At 35.1% G+C, this 15,787-nt stretch overlaps 1 long non-coding RNA gene across 1 annotated transcript in view; it reads right to left on the bottom strand.

Annotated features, from left to right (window-relative positions):
- Nucleotides 1-2,872: 2,872 nt before the first annotated feature.
- Nucleotides 2,873-15,787, bottom strand: part of LOC127879783 (uncharacterized) — a 52,636-nt gene continuing 39,721 nt past the window's right edge. Inside the window, exon 3 of the long non-coding RNA XR_008049234.1 lies at nt 2,873-3,539. This is a non-coding gene — a long non-coding RNA (uncharacterized LOC127879783). The remainder of the gene's footprint in view (nt 3,540-15,787) is intronic.

The raw sequence follows: 15,787 nt of genomic DNA, 5'->3' as shown, positions 1-15,787 counted from the left end.
GATGCGCATCGACTCAGCATCATGTCGCGGATCGTGGCATGCCTCGGCGGACAGAGGCTAAATACGACTTGCCCCCGCATACTGACGCGGCTTCAACAACTGACGCGGCATCGACTCGTTTCACCTTGCCGCCGCGGATCGGGAAATACGTTTGTTCCGCTTTGGCTGTACTGTACATCTGCAATTGTTACTCTACTTCCTTCATTAAGAAATATTTACCAGGTATATAATGTACTTGAAGAATCTGCATACATTTTCTATGTCGTGATATTGTTTTACGTTGTATTATTCATTTATATTTGCTTGAAATGCATAGTTGTAGTTGAGCAATTATGAACATATGATTCTTAACAAAAAGAGTTCTATATAAATTTTGAATAAAATAACAATAGTAACATTTTAAAACAGTTACACCTTTTAAATTTTCACAAAAATATTTTAGAGGTTTATTTTTTAGTTTTAATCCTAATTTTCTCTTCACTTTTTGTCCTTATATATTTATCTTAAATAATTTAAATCATTTTTTTCTTTCAGGCAAGCTCATGGAAAACAACTCAAAAACCATGTGACTTTTGATGGAATCGGCCCCGGGTTTGATCTACGACAGGCCAGAGACCGACAGGTTGATCAGGTCAGGAAGAATGAGCTTGTACAAGCATTGAAATGAAGCAATTCAAAGTGTAATTTCCGTAAGTATCAAACTGTTTCTGACAATGCTTCATGTAAGACTGTTTCATCACACAGAGAACATTCCATGGATGATTACACTGTCAACATTTTTCCTCCATCTGTAATGGACATAAGTGTCACGTGTGAGGAAGCCAAACAGGAGTTCTTCTCCTTAACGCCGGACCAAATACGGCAGCTGGAACGCATGACCATTGGCCAGTCTGACAGTGAAAGATGGAAGAAGGCGAGGAAATACCGACTTACGGCCTCAAATTTCCATAAGGTGTTCAAGATGAAAGCCACCACAAACCCCAAAGTGACCCTGGAAACCCTGCTGTACAAGAATGTAAGACAGACACCAGCGATGGCCTTTGGCATTGCAAAAGGAGGCAGCCCAACGCTACACCAGTGCAACAGGAATTCAGCTCACGAAGAGAGGCCTTGTTGTAGATTCTAAATACCAGTAATTAGGGGCCTCTGTTGACAGGGTGTCCAAGGATTGTTGTAGAATTGTAGAAATAAAAAACCCTCAGTCAGCCTGGAAACTGAGTAGGGACAGTGCAGTGAAAAAACTGAAGTGCTTGAAATTAAATTAAAACAATGAAGTGGAACTGAACATGAACCATGTATACTACACCCAGGTGCAAGGACAAATGGGGATTTTAGGCATTAAGAAGTGTGACTTTGTTCTCTGCACCGAGTTGGACATATTCATTGTTGAGGTGCCCTTTGACCCGTGTTTCTGGGAGAGGTGTAGAAAGAAGCTGATTGACTTCTATGAAAATCTTGTGCTGCCTGAGATATTGTTTCCCAGGGTGAAGTTTGGCTTGGACCCCTTCAGATATGAGTTTGCATTATAAGTCTCAATGAAAATGACATATAGATATCAGTGTGTGCGCTGTGCTGTCAATGAAATTAATTTGAAGTCAGTCATATCTTTAGCAAGAATATTACTGTTGATCATAATTTTAACCAATGCAATTGAGTGATCTGAGAAAAATAATGTCAGTTTAAAACTTCCTAATTTCATCTTTTGTATTAAAAATGTATAATATAATGTGTCTGTAAATGTTATGTGGATTAGTAATTTTATATTATTATTTTTTGCACTGCTTGTGTCTTGCCAGGTAGTGGTAATACAGTTTTTTCACTTCACTGATTAAGAACTAGTACTATTTACATCAAGATTAATTAAATATAAAGCTTCATAAAAATATATTGATCCTAGAAATAAACATTTTTTCTTGTCTTGTGTGGGATATAACAATGTTATTTATTAATGTACTGTTTAACTATGACAATTATCACAGTTATTGTCTCATTTCAGTGTGAGACAAAGCTTCATTTAGATGAAATAGTGCAATAATAAGTGATGTGTGTGTTGTTGTTTTTTTTTAATAAATTTATATGCTAATAATAACAGTTCTTTAAAAATGCCTATTTATTGAAGACCAATAGTTTGTGTTATATGTTTTTTGTTTTGTTTTATTCAGTTTTTCAGTCAACCCATTCTTTTATTATAAAAATGTTGTTTGTTTCCATTAACCTGACCTGCCTTTATGTTGTGTGTGCAGACCATTTAAAACACTAGCAATCTTTAACCCTTTCCCACTCAGAAGTGAAAAGGGCTATGTGCAAACAGCATAAAACCAGAACAGCCTGCGAGTAACTCACAGTCTGTTCAGGTTTTATGCTGTTTGCTGCTCATCAGTATCTAAGGGTTGGATAAGAAGCCTTAAAAACTTGAAGAATCTAGTAAGAAAGGTTTTTTATTAAATATAACGTTGTAAGGGACTGCAAATGCGTGAAAATACATAACTAAGTGGTAAAGGGTTAATGGCAGTTTTGTTTGTAACTTGAACATGTTCTCAAACACGTGTCCATTCTAACTTAAAAATATAATGCATTGTGTTCCATGCACTTTTTGCCAATGTTAGTGGAAACAAACCACATCTGTTTTCGCCTGATGAAAGTGAATGCTATTCATAAATCAAAAGGGGTAGGAAAATGTTTTTATCAAATCATCACCATCATCATTGTGTATCATCATCATATACATGTATCATAATTACCCCTATTAAAGTATACATCATTGCAATGTATAAATAATCATCACCACCATTAGCATCATTCTTGTTATTCTTTGAACACAAGTTGAAAAAAACAACAGCAATTAACTTTTTAATTCTATTACTTTTTAACATCAAACAACAAGTTTGTGTAGATGACAACTAAAAACAGTCTCTATTACTCAGATTTCAATAAAGGTGTTTGGAAGTTTGTCAGGTATGCACATGTTTTAAATATGTCCTCCGCAACCATCTGCAAAGTAATTGGCATTGTTCCACACAATATGGAAAATGTCTTTATTCGCTGTATTTCTCGCTCCACATGAATACGAACTTCTGCAATTCGCCGTGTCTCCTCGCCTTTAGTGCCTTTGGTTGTAAATAATTAAACAGTGCATTATAAGTCTCCAAATTTGGAAGTCCAGTGTAAAACTGGACCTGGTCATTGGAATGCAGCATATTTGAAGATGAGAACACTCTCCTCTTCAGTTCAGTGCATTCCTTGGACAGGTCTGTCACTTTTTCCTTTAAAGTTTTTATGATTTTCATCTGGTTTTTCTGCTTGATTTCAGTCAAATTCTTACACATATCACCATCAAAAGAGTCAATCTGAACTGTCTTATCACATTTTGCATTTAAGTCTGTCTGGACATAAGTCTCTGTTATAGGATGTGCTTTAAAGATGTGTTCATCGTGGCAGTATGACTGATCTTCGGTCTGGACGCTGGTTGATGTTGAAGCTAACCGAGGCTTACTAGGACACTCTGCTTTTGCATATGCATGGTCTTCATACTTGGGTACCTGCAATAACCAATAGTCCTTCTTGTCAAACATCACAGGTCACAGGTCATTTCGGGTGTTACCATTCTGTATTGAATTTGCTTTGAACTGCCAAAACGCACCAGTGCACATATGAAGGCGTACACAATACACCGTCAAACAAATAACAACCGGTGTCTTGGTAAAAAAGTCCGCGCACTTGCATTTTCGCAATCTGAACGAATCGGACAGTGGGCTACACCACACTGAGACGATCGCCGTTATGGCGGAATTGTCCGAGGAGTCCCGATTGGCATTTTCGAGTAAGAAATGTGAAAAATGGCGCCATTCATCGAGTGTTGACACATCAATTTATTAGAGCGTAACAAACTGTCAAAATACAACAACAATGGATGATTTAAGTGACATGAGTTTGTCTAAGTTTAAACAGTGGTCTGTTAAAGCATTAAAAGTGTTTCTTTCACGCAGGAATCGATCTGTAAATGGCGATTTTGAGGAGCTTGTGGCAAGGTACCGTATTTATTTTTTGTTTGGTTTTTTTCTTCTACGGCAGTGAATGTTTTTCTTTATAAATTTAATCGTTGTTGTGTAAAATAATTGTCAGTAAGTTGTTAATAATAATTTAATGCACTTTGACATCAATAATTTGACATGAACAGGTGAAAGCCTAACCCTAGGCTAGGTTGATGCATCACAGGAGTTTGAAATTTTATCCATAAAGCTTATCTAATGGCTAAATAAAAAATATACCCCTATATAGTATAAAGACTAGTCTTTATACTATATAGGGTTTTTTGTTTTATTTAGCCATTAGCTTTATGGATAGAATTTCAAACTCCTGTGGATGCATGTACAAAAATAAATATGAACAGCTCTGGATGAAGCAGTCCTGTGGAATGTAAACAAAATATTTACATACTGTACAACTACAGGTTATCTAGGGCAAATGTTTTACTGAATACCTGCCCGGTCATGATAAGCGGGTAACCTATGCCCAATTTTTTATTGAATAGCTGCCGAGCCATGAGATGTGGGTAACCTATGCCCAATTTCTTCAAAACCTTCCAGAACATGATGAGCTGTTAACATATATGCCCATTTTTTTGTTGCATACCTTCAGAGCCATGTTGCTCATTTCTTTTATTGGAACCTTCCGAGTCATATGTTATACCATCTCTTTTTTTTTCCAGAGCCTTCACAGTATGGGAAGAAAATCCGGCTGTTGATTTGAATGCTGAGGTAGCCGAACAGAGACTACTAAAGGAGTACAATAATAATCTCGTCATTGGAGAAGATGTTGTTCCTGATCCTTATACATTTTCTTCAGGATGTTAGGGGAGAAAAAGGGACTTAACTATTGGCCTTCAGTCTATATCTCTGACATATCAGATCATCTGAGATGTAACAACACATTAACTAGCATCGTGGACAGGCTTCTCAATGAGTATAAAGAAGGGAAAGCGTACAGGTACTTTAAAAGCGGCTGGGTAAGGGAAGTGTTTTATCACACCATTAGAGAGAACAGTGACAAGTGTGTCATGAAGTGTAAGGTCACAACATCTATGTCAATAAACAGCAAGTGTTACGATGTGTGGGCTGTGATCGAAAAGAATGTTCCAGGCAGATCGAAGGAAAAGTGCTGTCTGCATATTGTACATGTACAGCTGGTATGTTTGGCACTTGTAATCATGTAGCCGGACTGTTGTTTAGGATCGAGAATGCTGTTAAGACTGGGGAGACAGTTCCAAAAACCAGCAAGCTATCAACATGAAATGTGCCAAAAGGAAAGCCAGTGTTACAGGTGGTAAAGGCAGTGGACTTAAAATGGACTAAGGCAGGGTATGGTAAAGTTCCTAGTGACAGTGATTTGAAAAACAGTATTAAAAGGAGCTTTACACCTTATCGCAAAAACCAAACTGAGCAGCTTGACAACAAGAGGACCATGAGTAACACGTACGAACTCTTGCTTTGTTCAACTAATGGAGAAAAAGAGGAACAACCCTGCGCCGCTGAACTTACCGCCTTCTGTCGTAGAAGTTGCAGAAAAACTAAAGGGATGTGTTAGAGACTCAATGGAAGACGAACTGTTGCGAGGCATTCAGGTCAGTGCTGAGCAATGTACTGAGTTGAAGAATGCTACAGTGAACCAGGCATCAAATATACTACTTGGGTTGATCAGTGGAAAGGGAGAATTACAGCAAGCAGGTTTCACAGTGTGGTCAGTCGTGTAAAGACGCTAAGCGAGGACAATTCTGCTGATCCATCTGCTTTGTTGAAACGCTTTTGGGGAGAACGAAAAACTTCCAATTGTCCGCCATGAAACACGGCATTTCATTGGAACCGGAGGCAAAACGTGCATATGCCAAGAAAATGAAAGCTTCTCCTATGAAATTCAAGTAAACAGATTCCGGCCTTTGTGTGTTTCAGGAAAAACCCTTTCTGGCAGCAAGTGCTGACCTTGAGACCATGTGCGACTGTTGCGGTGAAGGCCTCTGCGAAATAAAGTGCCCTGAATCTATCAAAGACCAGATACCTAGTGTAGATAATATTCCATATTTAGAACTGAGAAACGGTGAGGTGGTACTGAGTAGGAAACATCCATACAGGTAATACTGTCAAATTCAGGGGCAAATGAAAATCCTAAACAGAACATTTTATGACTTATTTATATATAGTTGCCATGGGAATTTGACTGTCCATGTGCCATTTGATGAGCAGTTTTGGAATGAGGCTGACACCAGTCTTACTTGGTTCTGGATGAACCATGTTTTGCCAGCACTACTCAGTGATGAAAATAAGCCACCTCAACAGTATAACACAGAAACACCAGTGAAGAAACCAGTGTGTAATCAGTCTGATAACTGTTTTGTGAAATCAAAAGCCTGCAGAGCATTGATGCCAATGGCGACAGTATCAAATATTCAGACATGTAAGCCTCCTAGTAAGCGACAGAGACAATCTGTGCCGAAACAACCTGTATATGTATGTGGTGTGTGTGACTTCGATGTTGTTGAAGTCCTGCTCACCGAAGCTGAGCAATCTGTAAATTGTGTCAGGTGTGATGTTTGGATACACTACTGGTGTGCAGGTGTCACAAACAAAACTCTTGAAAATGTTGATGAATGGGTCTGTGCAAAGTGCAAATAAAATCAACATTCTGTGATTTCCTGCAAATAGAGTTGTAAAACACTGTATATATATATATATATTTATATATATATAGATGTAACAGAAAAACTGATTTCAAGTAACTTTTTTGTGACCTAAAGTTGTTTAAGATGGTTTGCAGATGTTTAAATATAGTCATATATCACACCAGGTGCAATATACATTATGTATTTACATGATATAGGTACTGATTTACACTGTAAATGACATTACAAATTACAAATGCACATGTTTAGATTTTTGCCTATATTAGGCAGTTTCCAGTTTCTAGATCTCGAAACTTAATATTATCAACATTTTTTTAGATTTTTAAAATGACGTGTTGTTTAGAATTTTTTGTTTAGATTTGCATAACCCTTAACCACTTAAATACGTATTTTGCATGTTTCTAGTCCCTAAGAACGATAAATTTATTTAAAGACCTTTCTTACTTAATTAAAAGCTTTAAAGGCTTCATTTCCAACATTAATATACTGATAAGCAGCAAACAGCATAAAACCTGAACAGACGCGAGTTACTCGCAGGCTGTTCTGGTTTTATGCTGTTTGCACATAGCCATTTTCACTTTGCTTCTGAGTGGGAATGGGTTTAATTACCATTTTCACTATCAGAATATCAGACCATTTTGATACTGATCAAAGGCCGCATTCTGTGACATCTGATCTGGATCAAGACTGTTTTTAAACGCATGATAAAGTTGGTTCCAACACTGAAATTATTAAACTGCATACTAATTGTTTTATTGTTCAACATCATTTGCCGACAAATGCAATGGCTCTATTTTTCAAATGATTGCCTGTCTTAATCTTATAGACAAGAACCTTGTTACTTTATTTGTTGCTATTGAAAACATTTAGTTTTCAAACATTATTACAGAGTCAAGTGTATAAAATGTTGTTATGAAATCCATATTCTTCAAATGTTGCTATTGAGATTAATTTGATCAAGGGCATTTTTTATTTTGTATATACTTTAGATTACTTTAGATGCAATAGACCATTGGCGCCAGTCCTGGTTGTTGATTCTCATATTTAAATGTTGCTATTTAAAAGTATAATATATACAAATTTTAATAAAAGTGTTGCTATTGAAACAAGTTTTTGTTTTATTTTTAGTTGGTTGACCTGTGTGGTTGAGTAGTAAATAAAATGATAATTGATTACAGCGACAGTCTGTCTGCTCCCTGTCTGAACGAGCAGAGAATCAATGATACATGGTATTAGCTGTTTCATATTTTAAAATCTCCAACCAAATATTATAAGCTGTATTTGCTCTCTGGCCACAAGATGGCAATCATGTGAGCTTGGTTTGATTGACGTCTTGTTGGAATTTATGTCCTATGAGAAATATTTCATCTTGTCATTATCATAGAAAATAGAAACACAATATATGCAGATGACACATTTTATAATTATTGCTATAATCTTTTGCAATCAATAACAACATGAATATTTTATAACAAAAAATCAAGATCATTGTCGTCAGAATAATAATAAAGTCAATGATTGTATTCCAATTTTTCTATTCATGTCTAAGTTATGCTATATACATTGTCACAGTCCCTGTATTTCGAAACTCAAACATTATAGATTGGCTCTCTCAAGTTACACAGTCCCCCACAAACAAGTCAAAATGTCGTCAATGTGTTGGATCATTTGGATTGGTAGTTCGGCCGCCAATATTCTGAATGTTTTCAGTCGACGGATCACCTGTTCGATCAAAATAACTGTAAATGTCACAAGTCAATACTGACCTATCTCAACAATCTGTGTGCGTTAGATACAGTGTAAACTACTTGCTTTTAATTTAGAGGTGAAGATACCTCAGTTTGTCAAAATGCACTACTATTAAAACCCATGCTTTCAATGCTTTTCATGAGAATGTAGAATGACATCATTTTGTACATGGGGTCTAATTTGTGCATGCTTTCTTGAACAAAACAACTCGGCAATGTTTTTCGGATTACAAATTTAATTTAATCCCATTTTCAATGCAACATTGACGGTATAACACCTTATGGAATATACTAGGCTGTATTCAACCTTGTGGGATATACCTGTCCGTGCACGGACTACTTTTTACTTTACCACTGAATGATTTTTCATAAATAAAGTCGAGAAAACTTAAGCTTCAAAATTATGAGACCTCCAACCTTTAAATCTAGTCATATGACATAATTTTTCGCCATCCGTATAATGAATCAGCTGATTGATGGCGTCATAAAATGACATAGATTTTCTACTTATTGCATCATTTCCCCCAAAATTTTTGACGATTTATTACAAACGCGACTTATTTCACATGTACATGTACTATATCTACATATTTGAATTGTCAATTTATCACATTTTCCTTATTTCGTGTAATGTGCATTGTTTATAATCCATCCATGAACTTTTGACATTTAAGAATGTACAACAAGCCTTACAAATATCGCACAATTCATAAATAATCAGCAATATTTGCTTTCCGATTTAATTCCCACTAGGCATAGAGCTGTGTAAAGTATAAGATGGTAAAAATAGCACCACACTGGAATTCGGAACGTCCCATTTTGTACACGGGTATTATCCACTCATTTATCTGTTGTGTAATGGAATGTTTTCCATTCTTTGTGTATTTATATATTAAATTATTTTCTTGTACAATAAGGGCATTTACCATAGACAAATAAAACATTGTGCAAGTTTAAGCATAATTATGTTTGTATGCAGAAGTCTGCAAATGCAACCTAGTTTACCAACGGCTGTTTTTTGATAAACTGCTCCGGTTCATTTTACAGCAGTAATGTACATAGAGTACGTGACGTAGCGTGTGGCGTTGAAGAAAGTTTATTGAGTTTGTAAACTCATTTGAATATAGTGATAGGATGGCATAAGGGTCTTTATTTAACTATGCTAAAATAATTATTAAAGACCCTAGAAGCAAAATCGTCAATTATTGAGTTAAATGGATTAATAGATGGATTTTAAAGAAGTTTATGTTGCTCGGCTTGAACACCGAAAGTGTTCGCCAAGGCTCACGCTCCCGGCGTTCTAAGCCTCGCAACATAAACTTCTCTTTATTCAACGCTTACCTAGTATTCTCTATATATGCATTTGAATACTCACAAGGAATAATGTTTTGTGTTATACCAATGAACAACATATGGATATAACAGATAATTGAATAAGGTAGGTAAATAGCGTGTTTTGAGATTGCATAACAAAGCTAATGCATACATATACATGCATGAATAACCTTACAATTTATATCGCGCGCCTGATATATCACGGTCGCGATCTTTGGACCCCTTCAACCGGGATATATTGGAGTTGCAGTGTACCTATAAAGACTATCCATCATAGAGTTGAAATTGGAATTGATCATACTATTGTAACTCAACATTAAAGAACCCTGTGAAACCCTGAACTGTTGTTGCTCTTTGTGAAAAACACGTAGAGTTACACTTGATTTAAACTAAAACATTTATTTACATCCTGGACAAGAAACACAAACATAGAAAATTGTATGTTGTATGTAAGTTATCATACCTTAAGGGACCATCAGCCAGATTGACGAAAAACATTTTTATTTTAAATAACGTATTTTTTTACATTTAATACTTTATCTTTATAAAAATATAAATACTTGTATATTACATTACTTGAAAAATTTCACTATGTAAACCATAATTCGAAGGGAGACACAAGAACGGTCAAGGGGTCAGGGTCTCAGCAGGCGGGGAACAATTAAGCATGACATAAAGCCTGTGCTTGATGCCGTCATCATTTCTGCCAGCAAAGTTACATTTTGTCTTGTTTTTTTTGCTAGGTATTTAACATTATGAAACAGTGGTAGGAATTTTATTTAAATTTATTAAGAGGTTTTCAAAGAAAATTAAAATGAGATTATTAAATGCGGGTAGGGCGTATCTGGTCAATAACTTGAGTTTGCCTAGACTCAATTGATGACCTTGCATTGAGGCCAAGCTTGGGATTGCATACAAAGCCCAAATGTATCACTAAAAATAAAAAAGGTTAACTTGAGCTTGGATGGAGGTATTGGACACAAATTGTGTGTGTAGCTTTATCCTTTTTACAGCCATTCTCCCCCTTCCTCTAAATGAAGTAGTGCAGTATCTATTATCTTTTTTAACAAACTATGTTTTTTTTAAATATTTTCTTCCTATTCACTTTTTTTATATCATGATTCATATTTTTGCTTAATTATTTGTACAAACTTGTTAAATAAATAAAAGAAAGTAAAAACACATAAATGAAAATGTGTTATTCTTCTGTTGTTTTTCGGACTTGAAAAAGTTTTGTCGCAAGATGTGTACAGGTTTTAAGGTGCAAAGCTGTGTAAAAAGTATATGAACACCATCGAACGACACAGAAGGTGTTGTTAGGCAGCAAGTTAAATATTACAACTGCAGACAGAGAAAGGAACTTAAACTATATGCAGTGCCAAAAAACCATTCTTAGCAAGGGGCCTGACTTTTTCTTCCCCTTAACCAAAAAGGCCCTTTCCCCTACAGAAATTTCTTTTAAATCATGCATTTGTCTCTAAATTTCCAATCTACCCAGTATTTTTCATTCCCCAAAGCCAGAAAATTGTGTCTTTATTTCCCCGAAAAAAAGGCTGTGGCCCTTTCCCCAAAGTTGGTGTTTTGGCCCTGATATGCAAATAAACCTCTAAAATATTTCAAATTGGAAATCACAGCTACCAGAAATATGTGTGGTGTCAACCAAAGTACACTAAATTCTAAAAATCTGTCATTTGCACTAAAAATTGTTCATCAATTAAAAGATTGCACCAGAATAAAGAAGTTTGAATGTTTGATGAAATAATCTTCAGACAGAGACGATGCAGAAAATTATCTGACTTTTATGGCAAACAAAACAACCAACAAAATCTCTAGCAATGCTCTGCAGTAAGTTACTGACACTTATATGAACAAAGAGACAATGCAACCATTAGCAGAAATCATTGAAATACTTAAAGAATATTTGTAAGATACATCATACTTTTGAAAAATGCATAAAAAGTTTTCAAAGACTTCAAAATATTGCATTGGGCAATGCAGACCACCCAATGTACGGTACACCCATGTCCCAGCAAATACGATCTGTTAATATTAGCGGATGAACAATAACTGTCCTTTTCATCCGAGAATTATGAACTTTGTGTTCATATTAGCTGACAGACAATAACTATGGTTCTTCAGGGATACATTGGGATGTGTGTACATAAATGAACCATGACTTTTGTAACCCGTAGGTTCATATAGCTTGAAGGTGTAATATTTAAGCTCTTGTGTTATTATAATGCATTGTTATATTTCCTATGAAGAAAGGGTGGAGATGTTGAGAGATTAAAGGTTACAAACTACCATGCTAAGAAACCTAATAAAAAAAACTGAAATTGAAAGCTCTCAGACCAGTTAAAACATGTTGTACATGTATGTATCCGTTTTGTATGTGTATTGTATCCTGTTTAACTAATTTTACTGCAATTACAATCACCCATAAGGTCACAAATTATATTTTTCTTGGTTTACAAAACCGACGACCCTAATTTTTGGAATATGGGGAAAAAAATAATATTGGAAAATCGTCTTTTTTTATATATATTTTATTCCCGAACACACTAAAAAAGCAGCAAAACGAGAAAAAAACGATCCTGTTTAAGTACGGTTGAAAATAAAATCAAGTAAGTACAATCGACAACTGGTTCACATTTATTGGACATCGTGCTCGATTATCAAAACGCATATGACGTAAACCAGTCCGATATTGCAAATGGCTGCTATAAGTGCACACTTTGAAATATGGCTTTTTTGTAATTAAATTTCTTCCTATAAACATTTAGTCAAAATTGAAGTTAATGAAACCATTGGCCAAACGATTTCATCAAAAATCCATGACAGATTCTCCATTCGGGAAGTGAACGTGTCAAGGCAAATAGATGGCAAGAAAACATCAATAGATTTCATGTACCCTTGAGCCTCAGCAGCAAAAGATTTCGGCTACAAATTTTTGTTCGTTGAGCTCTACAATCGATCAAGGTAACAGTTTTATTAATTTTTATTCAATCTTTCAATGTCATCAAAACGTCCCTCTCATCTGTGGTGATCCTGATATTTTGGGTGAATATGAGCCTATCACATCTCTTCGACAGCTGTAAAGCATCATTGTGAGGCCAATATGAAGAGGATGTCATAGGGGCAAGATGCCTGCTACGAGAAATGCCCAAAAGATGAACAGAAAACGGAAAAATTAAATACTGGACTTTGATTGACTTATGGGTCCAGCATCTTTTAAGTGTATGGACAGCTGTGTCTTTGATAGTGTAATGAAGTGTAGACTACTAGTGAACTAAGTTCTTCATAACAGTCAATGTCTTACGTATTGTAACTACATTTTACTTATATTGGAGGTTTGAATATTAACCCTTTACCCCTTAGATACATATTTTGACATCTTTGTTGTCCCTAGAAAGTTAAATTTAATTAAATACCTTTCCTACTAAATTCAAGTTTTAAAAGCTTCATTTCAAACCCTTAAATACCATACATTCGCGGCCATAAGTCTACCTCGGCCATAAGTCGAGGGGTATAATGTGGCTAGAAAAAGTTGGTTTTTTGCCTAGACTCTGCCATAAGTCGGGGGGTGAATTTCCTCAATATCTCAGACATGTTTAAGTGACGTTTTAGTCATGGTTCTGAGGGATTTTGCACTGGCAGTTGACATTTTTTGGGATATTAATAATAAGAATATATTTAAAACGAAACGTTCAACGTTTCATTTATTTATTATCACGAAAAATATATTTTATTGTTCAAAATCATAATAACATATCATTGATTATTTCGAACTTAATATATATTTCACAAATCAAAATTAGTTTCCCATTAAACGTAATAACTTTCAGCGTTTATATTATGAGCAGATATTTTTGTATTCAAATGTTATTGCTATTGATGTGAAAATTCATTAAAATCTTGAACGCAGAAATTCATTATATGGTCAAAATAATTGAAACTTGCTCTCAAATAATCAAAAACGCTTTAGCCATTATGCATGAAACACGTGAATTTACCAACTCTCGCATCGCTCGCTATTCGACTGTTATATATATATTCGTAAATCACGAGATACCCGAGGAATATTTTCTGCATTCTGGAAAAACGTCTTATTTAATAATACTAAGCAGCAAATCGAAAGTAATTGTGTATTTAATATGTCCAATTACACTTTTTAATAATCCAGGGTGAGTGTGTAATATTATTATAATCAAACAATGATGAAATCTTCACTCAGATAAGATCTATTTATTTACGAAACGATTATGCATAAATTGTGGGACAGTTGTGAATAAATCAACGAAACCACACCTTCATCCAATCAAAAAATATACCATGTGAAGTTGAACAATAGCGATTGGTTAAAGGCGTATCCAACGATAGAGTAATTATTTTTGATTGGTCAGAAGAAGTTTGTAGCAGTACCGTTGTGCATATCATTAACGGATAACTATTTTAGGCGTGACGCAATAAAGACAAATGATCAAAAGGATGCCAACACTACACTTTACACTTTGATCTTAGTCAAAAGGCCGAGAAGCGATAATTGCTGGCATAAAGACACCTGCACCTGTTGACAGTTTGTATTTACACGGATTAACTTTAAATGGGTACAAGTGTCAGCAGTCGATTTTCTATTGTCCTTAGCAGACAACGGACGATGTATCAATAGACAAATTGCAATGTATAAATTTTGCCACTTTACCGTACGTCACAAATGTTTAATATTTTCGAAGTTATTTTTACATGTTTTTATTTGGACTTATTACGAAGATTAATGAATTAAAAACCAATGTAAACATGCAGTATTTTGTTATCGGCGGACATTTAAGTAAAAGACGAGTCGGCCTTACCGTAAACAGTCATCATTCCTCCGCTTCAGAGATTTATTACTTTAAAAAAAAGCGGCACAGAAATATGTTTTTTTTAATTTTTATTTAGTACCTCATCCATAAGTCGAGTTGACTTTTAAAGTCAATTTTGGGAGCGTTTTTAGATCGACTTATGGCCGCAAATTTACGGTACTGATGAACAGCAAACAGCATAAAACCTGAATAGACTGCGAGTTACTCGCAGACTGTTCTGGTTTTATGCTGTTTGCATATAACCATTTTCACTTTGCTTCTGAGTGGGAAAGGGTTAATTGAACCCTTGGTCTGTGAAAGTGGATAGTGAACAATAGCATATTTGCTCAAGTATTGCTTTTATGCATTTTATACATGTGCATCTAGTTTTTTGTAAGTCAGTGGACCCACATGTGTATTTGAGTTATTAAGTCAAAGTTTTGCCATCATGTATCTGTTCATTTGTCAATTTTAACTGTGTTTTAAATGCACTATTGAGTGATTTAGATAGTCATGTCAAGGAGTGATTAAAATTGCCCAATGTTACAAAGAGTGCTTTTAGGACTCATTTCAAGAAATATCATCAAGATATATATGTGTGCCTTTGCATAATTTGATTTGTTGTCTCTGTGTTAAGGTTATAAAAGTAATGTTGTTTTTGTTCTGATGTTTGATTAGTATAACCTTTTTTCTATGAAAATGTTTTTTTTTTTGGTGTTTTTTTTACCACAGAATGGAGCATAAAATAAAAAGTAAACCAATCAAAAATGTGTTTGTCAGAAACACAATGCCCCCTATTGTGCCGCTTTGAAGCCATATATTTGACCTTGAAGGATGACCTTGACCGTCAATCAAAATGTGCAGCTCCATGAGATACACATGCATTATACTACCAGTCAAGATGCTAGTAAAGATGCCATGTTGAGTTCCGAGATCGCAGAGGCACTCCCTGACTCTGTTGATATTGCCTTGGTATTGATATAACAATTTTGAATAGGAGCATGATCTTTTATTTTTTTTTATTTCAAGAAACGATGATTAGAATAGTAAACTGCTTTGATAAACTTTCTGTTCATGCCTTTTTTTGCTGTAAAGTAAGTTCATGGCCTCGGTATTATATAGCAATTTTAAGTAGGAGCATGGATCTTTTATTATCCCCACGCTTTTTGAAAAAAAGGTGGGGATATTGT

This window comes from Dreissena polymorpha, chromosome 4 (assembly GCF_020536995.1).
Source record: "Dreissena polymorpha isolate Duluth1 chromosome 4, UMN_Dpol_1.0, whole genome shotgun sequence".
NCBI classification, from domain to species: domain Eukaryota; kingdom Metazoa; phylum Mollusca; class Bivalvia; order Myida; family Dreissenidae; genus Dreissena; species Dreissena polymorpha.
The sequence above is the reverse complement of the archived record's forward strand: the minus strand, read 5'-3'. Positions and strand labels throughout refer to the sequence as shown.